We start from the raw sequence: 10,167 nt of genomic DNA on the forward strand, positions 1-10,167 counted from the left end.
CATTTCTGTGGTGTAAATGCTTCCACCGTGGCTGCTTTCAAGCCACCAGTGTGACATCCCCGAATTCAGAGTTGGAGACAGATGCACGCAATCTGCCAGCTGAAACCAGTTCCAGCACCTGCTGCCCGATGGATGGGATAAGGCTTTTGGAGGGGAAGAGGGGAGCAGGCTGGCTGGAGAAAGACTTGAAGAGCTTCCGCACCACCATCCCCAGAGACTGTGGACGAGGCAGCCTGATATGTGCTCCAGGAGTGGAAGGGACTGGCAGCCTCTGTCACCTCTAGCAGGAATGTCGGGGGCGGGGGTGGGGGGAGGGCTGAAGTGAACCACACAAGCTGTGTGGCCTCAGAAGCCATAAGCGAATACCCCTGTCATGGAGCGCGCCCAAGAAGCAAGGGTGGCAGCTAAATCCCCCAGGGCCCTGGCTCCTGGGGTGGGCTGCTCTCCACTGATGGCCGCAGATCCCCAGGAGGACTGAGTCCCAGCTGCCCACAGGGCTAACTTGCTCGGTAACCATCCCTTTGTGGGTTCTCTTTCCTTCCCTTCGCCGGCTCCTCTCTGCACCCCTCTACCCCGGCTTCCCGGGACCACCTCCCAAATAAAGGGCTGGCCCTCAAACCCGTGTCAGGTCCTGCTTCCGGGACCCGAGCTGAGACACCAGGCGGCAGGGGATCGGAACTGGCGTGAGGCTATTTCGAGGGTTTACGTTTTTTACAAAGGCACGTATTCATTTATTATTGATGCAATTAAAAATCAATTTCAAATAATAAATTTTTAAGAGGAAAAACTATAGCTAGAAGCCACAGAAGATTCACTGAGAGAGACCACAGCCTCGCTCCCTGCCTTGTTGGCCTGACTGAGAACCCGCCGTCCCCCTGACCCTCATACCTCTCCCCGCACACCCCAAGACACGACAAGGGCAGGTGATAATTTTAAGAGGAGCTGACGTTTGCTGCGCAGATACCGTGCCGAGTGCTTTGTGCAGATTATCTGTTTTACATGCTTAGAGCACGTGTATGTATCACCCCTCCCTCCCAAGCTCCCTTTAATATAATCGTGAAGGAACAAAAAAAGGTATAAAGCCACAATGAGGAGGGGGGGCAGGGTGTCACCAGATGAGGGGTTTCAACACATTTCTGGAAGACAGAGAGCAGAAGGAAGGGTGGTGACAGGTGACACAGAGCAGAGAGAGCCACAGCTGGAATCCTCCCAGGCGGGGAAGCACAAGGGGGAGGCTCCAGGGGAGACCACGGGGGGCCGGGGGGGGGGTCCCTGAGGGCAAGAGTGGGAACCGGGGCTGCAAACAGGACTGACTGAGGGTCACCACCCCTACCACTCCCACCTCTGGGGGCAGGAGAGCCATGAGCAAACTTCTTGGTTTCTTAGAGTTCACGCCAAAGCAGGGACGACCCTCTTCTGAAGACACGGCACACATTTTCTGCAGAGAACTGGAGAGGCTTGTGTATACACAGAGGGTTCGAAGAAAGCCGCCCCCCCCCCGCCCTCCCCCCCCCCCCAGCCATGATCCAGCATCTGGGAGACCCCAGCTCCCCGCAGGCTCACCTCACTGGAGTCCCCCAACCACCAGTCCCCACCCGTGTCACACAACCCCACAACGCTCTGGTCCACGTCGCTCCTCCGGCTACACAGGAAGAGACGCCCCCCCCCACCCCCCGGCTGTTCATCCAAAGAAAGGCTGCAACATCAAAGAGAAAGACAGAGAAGAACAACAGGAAAATTGATCCTGGAGGAAACAGATACTTTGGTAAACTGGGGAGAGTTTGAAGAAAGATGAGAAAGAGGAGGAAGGGGAGGGGGAGGAGAAAACAACGCTTTCCGCTCAGCCGCGAGAAGCTGTCGCACCCATAAAGCAAGAAGGTGGCACTAACAATTAGAGAAAGGAGGAGCCCTTGGAAGTTCCAAATATGAGGACAGAGTGAAAGAAGTTGACTGACGGCCGGAAAGAAAAAAAAAAAAAAAAAAAATCAAGAGATTCTTCCAGAACATAGAGTATAATGAAGGAGACAGAAACCGTAAGAGAAAAGATAAGAGACATGCAGAATCATCCGGGAGGTGCAACACGTGAGAACAACAGAAGTTTCAGAAAGAAAGCCTAGCAAAGACAGAGGGAAAGAATCTACAAATCGTCCCAACCCTTGTGGCTTAGGGCAGCCCTGGAAGAGGCGGGCTCTGCGGGGCTGGGGGCTTTTGTTTTGTGTGTTCCGTGTCAGTGTCCCTACTCAGGTCCCTTAGTGTTTAAAGGTCTCCAGAGGAGCCAAGCTGGGTAGAGCATATCCCAGGGACCCAAGTGTGAAATGAACAGGGGGCAACCCTGGGCCCTGGTGTGGTGGTACCTGTAGATTTCAAAGTGAGGATCCCCCAGCGGAAGGGGGCTCAGGGGCCAGAAGGTCGGAGCTGCTCACTTCTCATCCCGCTAAGACATTGTCCTCCCGGAGCTAGATCCTAGGAGGCTTCGGGTTTTGTTTGAAAAAGGAGGGGGGTTTTCCATTACAGCTTCTCTTGCAGATGGGGAAGTCAACTTGTCCGACATGCCTTAAATCCAGAGGGCAACACTGAGGTTTGTGGACGGGTCTGATGGGAGTTGATCGGGGCGGAAGCTATAAAAGTCTTCTCAACAGATGTTTCTGATAGCCGAACGGGACGCCTGGCAAAGGAGCGAGCCCTCTGTCGCTGGAGGTATTCAAGCGGAACCCAGAGAAACATCTGTCAGGAAAACTATAAAAGGAATTGGAACCCTAGAACAGGTAAATTCAGAGAGATAGAAAGTAGAATAAAGACTATCAGGGGGAGGGGCGCCTGGGTGGCTCCGTCGGTTGAGTGTCCGACTTCGGCTCAGGTCACGATCTCACGGTTCGTGGGTTCGAGCCCCACGTCGGGCTCTGTGCTGCCGGCTCGGAGCCTGGAGCCTGGTTCAGATCCTGTGTCTCCCTCTCTCTCTGCCCCTCCCCCGCTCGTGCTCTGTCTCTCTGTCTGTCTCTAAAACAAACATAAAAAAAAAATTTTTTTTTAATGGTAAATTTTATAGGTGCCTGGGTGGCTCAGTCGGTTAAGCGTCCGGCCTCAGCTGCGGTCATGATCTGGCAGTTGATGAGTTCAAGCCCAGCATCGGGCTCTGTGCTGACAGCTCGGAGCCTGGAGCCTGCTTCGGATTCTGGGTCTCCCTCTCTCTCTCTGTCCTCTCCCACTCGCGCTCTGTGTCTCTCTCTCAAAAATGAACATTTTTTTTTTTTAATTTTTTTTTTTTAACGTTTATTTATTTTTGAGACAGAGAGAGACAGAGCATGAATGGGGGAGGGTCAGAGAGAGCGGGAGACACAGAATCAGAAACAGGCTCCAGGCTCCGAGCCATCAGCCCAGAGCCCGACGCGGGGCTCGAACTCACGGACCGCGAGATCGTGACCTGAGCCGAAGTCGGCCGCTTAACCGACTGAGCCACCCAGGCGCCCCAAAATGAACATTTTTGAAAGAAACGGTAAGTTTTATGTTACATGTATTTGACCACAATGTATAAAATCAAAAAAAGTGGGGGGAACGGAAGTCACATACACCGCTGGTGAGGCTACAAAATGGGGCAACCACTGCGGCAACTTGTCTGGCTGTTTCTCAATAAAGCTAAACACAGAGTCATCGTAGGACCCCACAATTCTGCTCCTAGGTATATACCCAAGAGCAATGAAAAACAGAAACATCACGCTAAGTGGAGGAAGCCAGTCACGAAAGACGCATGCTGCGTGGTTTCGTTTATATGAAATCTGCACGACAGGCAAACCTACAGAAACAGAAAGTAGATGAGTGTTGCAGGGAAATGGGGAGCGACTCCTTAATGAGGATGGGGTTTCTTTTGGGGATGATAAAAAGTGGTGACGGTTGCATTTCTGTGGGAATGCACTAAAACTCACTGAAATGTACACGTTAAGTGGGTGGATTATATGGTATGTGAATTATATCTCAATAAAGCTGTATAAAAAAAAAAAAAAAAAAAAGGAAAAAGAGGCTTCCCACCAAGATGGGAAGCGGGGCCAGATGACCTTCTTCCATTCCAAGGCTCGGTGATTTTCTGTTCCAAGGCTTGGCGATCTTTGGCTGCCTGCCCCCTCAAGGTTTGGCCCCAGGAGGGCTTTCTCAGCAGCTCACGGACACACTCCCTCATCACCGTGCTTGCTAGTGGCTGAGTCAGAAGCTTCCCGGCAGAGCACCCCCTGCATCACGCTGTCAGCCTGGCCCCCTGGGTTGGTTTGTTTTTCCAGGGCATAAACGTATTTTATGGAGAAATAAAATGCACAATAATAAAAAGGGGGAGGGGAGTGTTTCCACAGGCTCACATTTTATCCAAAGGGGCCGTGATTTGGCATCCCTGGCTCGAATATGAAATTATTACACAGGAATTGACTCTCGGTGTCTCCGATGCTCCCTGGGATGATTGCTTCTATAACTTATGGAGACAGCCGAGCGTTTGTATTCAAGTGATCACATAAATTAATATCCATATGTGGAAATGCTGTGTTGGGAGCAGACCCGGTTTAAGAATGCTTGCCTTGTAATGATCTTTGTACCTGAAGGAAAATGCCCATCCCGGGGCTCCCAGTGAAGGTCTGGTTCGTAAGGGTTTGAAGGGAAAGACGGCATGCAAAGCGCTCCCCCTTTAAAGTGATGGAGAGCCGTGTGCTGTGTTCAGGCGTGATGTCATCCGAGGGAAGGAAGGGAACGAACGGCTTTTTCGGAAAAAAAAAAAAAAAAAAAAAATTTTTTTTTTTTTTTAAATAAATAAATCCAAAAGCATGTGCCTTAAAATGTAATGTTTTGCTCCTCTGGGATGGGTTTAGCCCAAAGTTCTAATTATATGTGTGGCGGTAAAGGCCTCCCAGGCTTCGTGCTTGCCAAAAGCTTTGATTTTGCTACGTGACAGGAGACAAAATTATTCTTTTCTCCTTAAGAGATTGCCAACACCATGCCAAAGGATGGGGGGGGGGGGTGGCAGCTCCCGCAGGAATTAATGATGGGCTTTGTGAGGGTAGGGCAGGGGATCAGGGAGTAGACGACCCAAATCCTGCCCTCAGGTCGCAGATCACGTAGGTGAGACCAGAAGCCACAACTGGGAAAGGCTGCCCGCACTGGGGCCTAGGGAGTCATGGGGGCACGGTGCCCCGCACAAGTCGGGCGCTCGAAAGAGATCTGCTGAATGAAAATACAGAAGGACGGGCACCTGGGTGGCTCAGTCGGTTAAGCGTCCCACTCCTGATCTCAGCTTAGGTCTTGATCTCCGGGTTGTGAGTTCAAGCCCCGTGTTGGGCTCCGTGCCAGGCGTGAGCTTGTGCGTGCCTGCACATTTAATTCCATTTCATTCATTCTGGAGCTGTTCAACACCGGGGAGATTTATAACCTTTTCAGGTGATGAATGACAATCATGTGCTCAATAGAAAGCGCTAGATAGGGCCGGCCTCCTACAGATTCGGTCACTTCCCTCCCTCTGGCCTGCTCACTACGGACCCTCCCCTGTCCAGGTGGTGGCCCCCAGCCTCACACAGGACTTGCTGAATCTAAAAACAAAGTGTTTGAAGGCTTCTTTTCTATATTAAGACCTGAACAAGCATGGGATAGTACAACTTCATTCCTACACACACACACACACACACACACACACACACACACACACACAAACACCTTGGTTCTCCCATATCCACCGTGCCCCACTCACCAACTCTCATTTTGCCTTTACAAGGAGAACAGTAGACTTCCAAGAAATCTCGAGAAAGGCACTTCTAAGGTTTTGATGGCACAGACCTGTCCCTCAGCAGCAGCGATGTGCTGGTAACTATTTAACAACTGGCTCTCCCGGGGTGGGGAAGGCCCGTCTGTAGTGCTCGCCGATTCCTGTGGTGTAAATACTCCCAGTGTGGTCAGATTTCAAGCTCTCGACTTGACATCACCCACTGCAGAGTTGGGAAGAGATGTGTATAATTGGTTCTCATCGGCTGGCTGCTGCCAGAGGGCCGATCTCTCCCTCGGACTGTGCTGACTCTTCTGGAACACACTGGCTCCCCCCAGACTCTGTTCCCAGGAGGAGCAGTGAGGAGAACCTGGAAACATTCCAGCAAAGCCTCAGCTATTCTCCCTCATCTAGAGAAGATTCCCTGTCCCCCCCCCCCCGCCTCCCGCCCCCAATCTCTCCTGGCTTTTTTAAAACGTTTATTTATTCATTTTTGAGAGACAGAGAGCAAGCAGGGGAAGGGCAGAGAGAGGGGGACAGAGGATCCGAAGCAGGCTCTGTGCAGACAGCAGCGAGCCCGACACGGGGCTCGAACTCCCGAACCATGAGATCATGACCTGAGCCGAAGGCTCTACCCAGTGAGCCCCCCAGGCACCCCTCTCCTGGTTTCTGAAGGATTCAAACACCAGACACCTGAGAGAAAAGCCTCGCCACAGAGTAGCCTGACTGCCGTCTTTTCGAAGGTTATGCTTTCCCAGGATCTAGTATTTCCTAACGAGAAAATGGCAATCAAGATTGTTCCCCACTAAGGATGAGCAGTGGAATGACAGACAGAGAAACCACGGAGGGGGGACGTTGATTGGCAACGCCCACGGCCGCTCCCGCGTCCTTCCCTGCACCCGAGACGGGATTGCCTTCAAGAGCAGCGGGCCCCTATCTAGTTTGGCTTCCTCCTAGATCCTCTTCTGAGACCCCCGCAAGGCCATGGCCACACCTCTGGCTGCAGGCCTTTGGAGCCGGGCCCCCAGCCTCGGCTCATCACGCGGTGCGGCCCACTGCGTCCTTGCTCGGCAAACACCCCCTCCTCCCGCCCCCGCCCCAGCCCCTCGGTGCACCCCCTCCCGGTCCCCACTAATGCGGGGTTCAGCCAAGTGACTCACTTTGGTCGATGGAACGGAAGTCAACAGGATCCAGTCGGAGGTTTTCAAACGCGCTTCCTCGTTTGGGCCTGGCCTCCCGAACCCCTGCCGTCGCCAGGAGAAGAACATGCCTCCAGGTAGCTGCTGCAGCTTCGCGTGGGACTCTGGAATGAGAGATGCATGGAGCGGACCTCAATCCAACCCCTAGGCTGCAGCCGAGAAGCCACAAGCATCCAACCACTCCAGGTCCTGCTTAAGCCCAGAGCCCCGAGAGGCATCTGGGCGGCTCAGTCGGTGAAGCGTCCCGCTCTTGATTTCGGCTCAGGTCACGATCTCACGGTCCGGGGTTCAAGCCCCGCGCCGACAGCGAGGGGCCGGCTTGCGATTCTCTCTCCGCTCCTCCCCGGGTTGTACCCTCTCTCGGGGTCTCAAAATAAATAAACCAACCTGGAACACACAGAAAGAGCCTGGATCAGCTTGTCGATCCGGGAAGACTTCGCTTTGCACCAACGTGGTGTCAGAGACCTCCTGGCAAACCAGCAACGAAAGGACGCGTGCGTACTTTTGCCCCCTTACGACCGCGCACGTATGCCTTCCTGAAGTAGGAGTGGCGTCTGGTTTAGTCTTTCTCGCCGACAACGAATCTTTCGCCAAGGACCCACTGCATCCGGGACCCTGGGCGTCTGGTACCGGGAATCCACCACACCAAGAAGGCGAGAGCGCTACTCGGGAGTGTGAGCACAGAGAAGGGATTACGTGTGAAAGTCCAAGTGAATGACACAGATACAGAGTGCAGGGCATTCAAGAGGGAAGGAACCCTCACCTTTAAGGTTCAAAAGAAGCAGCGGGAAGCAAGAAAGGCTTCACAGAAAAGGAAGGAACGGAAGTAAATCCCACAGGAAGAGCTGGTCTCAGGGGCAGGCGTGAGATCAGACAGATCAGACCCGTTAGCGGGAACGGTAAACTGAGTCAGGTCACGGTCGAAAGACTCGATATTCTCACTCTACCTGATACGAAAGATTACTGACAGCTACAATCTTCAAGACAGTGGGGTACTGATGGAGGGACAGGAGCACAGATCCCCGGGGAAGAATGCAGAACTCCCAAAATACACCCACACTTTATTGTTACGTCAAAAGATGGCATTTTCCGGGGCGCCTGGGTGGCTCAGTCGGTTGAGCGTCTGATTTCGGCTCAGGTCATGATCTCACTGCTCATGAGTTCGAGTCCCACATCGGGCTCTGTGCTGACAGCTCAGAGCCTGGAACCTGCTTCGGATTCTGTGTCTCCCTCTCTCTCTGCCCCTCCCCCACTCGTTCTCGGTCTCTGTCTCTCTCTCCAAAATAAACATTAAAAAAAAATGGCATTTTGTCCTTGTCTTTTTTCTATTAAGTCCACCTTATCCTCTTACCTGTATGTTACAAATACCCTCCTATTTTCTTCTGATTCTGTGCTTGCTACCGTTGGTATATTTTTGCTTTGTTTTTATAGTTAACGCGAATGCATCCAGAATTCGGCGGGAGGTGGGGTGCACAGACAGGGCCTGGCGTAAGATACAAATCCAAGTCAGGCCTCCGTACCAATAAACTGTGCGCACGGCGTTTATTAAATAATCATTCCTATATCTGCTATTTGGTTATTTGGTTTGTCATGGATTAAGTCATCACCGGGTTTTACGTCTCTTCTAGAATCGTTCCCACTCAGCGGATCACTTCTCCGTTTTAGAGCCAATTACGTAGGATCTTGCTTATCACAGCCGTATATTCACCCCTTGACATTTGTAGGGAATAAAGAAAAAAAGATTCAGGATTCTATTTTGTGGGTAAGAAGAACCATTAGCAATTTTCAAGCATAACAAAGCAGACTTCCTATATTTGGAGTTAATCAGAGGGAGGTGTGTGAAATGTAGAAGGTAGAGCAGACCTGGAGGTCAGGAGCCTGGGCGGCAGCCTTAGATGATAAGGCCCAAACGCAGGCAGGGACAACGGAAAAAAGATGCAAAGCTGCATTTATAAAATCAGAATAAGGTAGCTCTACAGAATCTTCTAACGCATGTACTCACAAATATTCACTCTACAAATGAGGAACCTGAGGGCCAGAGAAGTGAAGTCACTTGCTCAGGACCACACAATGAGTTAGGGCAGAGCTAGGAACACAGCCGGGGTGTAGAACATGCAACTCTTAATCCCAGGGTCATGAGTTCAAGCCCCACATTGGGCATGGAGCCTGCTTGAAAGAAAGAAAGAAAGAAGAAGAAGAAGAAGAAGAAGAAGAAGAAGAAGAAAGGAAGAAATCCTACTAACAGTGGCTTGAGTAAAGAGTTTCTTTTTCTCTTGTAGGAAAAATCCAGAGAAACATACAGAATCCAGGGCTCATGCATCTACTTAGGTTATCACAGACCCCTCTATCCTCCTACTCTGCTGTCCACTGCTTGTGGGGTTTATCCTCATGGTCCCAAGATGGCTGCTGCACCTCCAGGCACAGTATCTGTATTCCAGGCAGGGGAAAAAAAAAAAAGACAAGGATTAAAGGTGTTCTCTCTTCCAGAAAATGTTTATCTGTTTAGGAAGGGAAACCCTTCCCGGAGATTTCTGCTTACCTCTCGTTGGCCAGAACTGAGTCACATGGCCACCAGCCTCTCTAAAGTAACCTAGCAATTTGAGAATTTCACTATCTCACCTCTGTGGTAGAGCGTGAGAAAGCAGAAGGGAGTCGGAACGGGTGTGTGTGAGACTAACTGGAATATTTGCCTGATACCGGGTCTCTTATCTCCTGGTCCAGGGCTCTCGGTATTTTATGCTGTGACAGGGCTGGCCGCGCTGGGGTAGGCGGGGGTGAGGGGCCACACTACTTTATCTGGGCCAGAGCCAGGGAAGATGGCCACCTCTTTCTCAGATATTGATAAGGCTTCCTGAAAGACTCGAGGCCCTAGAAGCTGCTCGAAAGAAGGGAGACAAAGTGCCGAGGTCTGGTGGGCAAGGGGAAGCAGGCGGGTCATTTACGCCACAACAAACTATTAATTACAAGGCACTTGGTCTCCAGACTCAGGCCTGGGAAGTGTCTTGAAAGTGGAATATAGAAGATCAGATTAAAGGAATGGATGGGAGTCAAGAAAATGTCCTTGGAACGAGGGCAAGAAAACAAAACGGAAAACCAAACGAAAGGAAGTTGATCTTGGGAGGTCAGCTTAGGAGGGGTGAAATCCTGAACAGTCTCTGCCAGAAATGAAAGCCAACATTCTCCCCTGGCACCAACCAGGATGGAGATGCCCCAGCGTTCTAGGTTGACTTGCCGGACGGG

The 10,167-nt window shown here is 51.6% G+C and overlaps 1 long non-coding RNA gene across 2 annotated transcripts; it reads right to left on the minus strand.

The window, feature by feature from the left end:
* Nucleotides 1-5,246: 5,246 nt before the first annotated feature.
* Nucleotides 5,247-9,348, minus strand: LOC122235441. 2 transcript variants are annotated; one of them, XR_006213518.1, is made up of 4 exons: nt 9,228-9,348; nt 6,889-7,031; nt 5,717-5,951; nt 5,247-5,374 (listed from the first exon to the last, which is right to left on the minus strand). It is a non-coding gene; the product is annotated as an uncharacterized LOC122235441 (long non-coding RNA). The 2 variants fall into 2 exon arrangements; XR_006213517.1 differs by having other exon boundaries at nt 5,717-6,098.
* Nucleotides 9,349-10,167: the final 819 nt, after the last annotated feature.

This window comes from Panthera tigris, chromosome X, assembly GCF_018350195.1.
Source record: "Panthera tigris isolate Pti1 chromosome X, P.tigris_Pti1_mat1.1, whole genome shotgun sequence".
In the NCBI taxonomy this organism is placed as follows: Eukaryota; Metazoa; Chordata; class Mammalia; order Carnivora; family Felidae; genus Panthera; species Panthera tigris.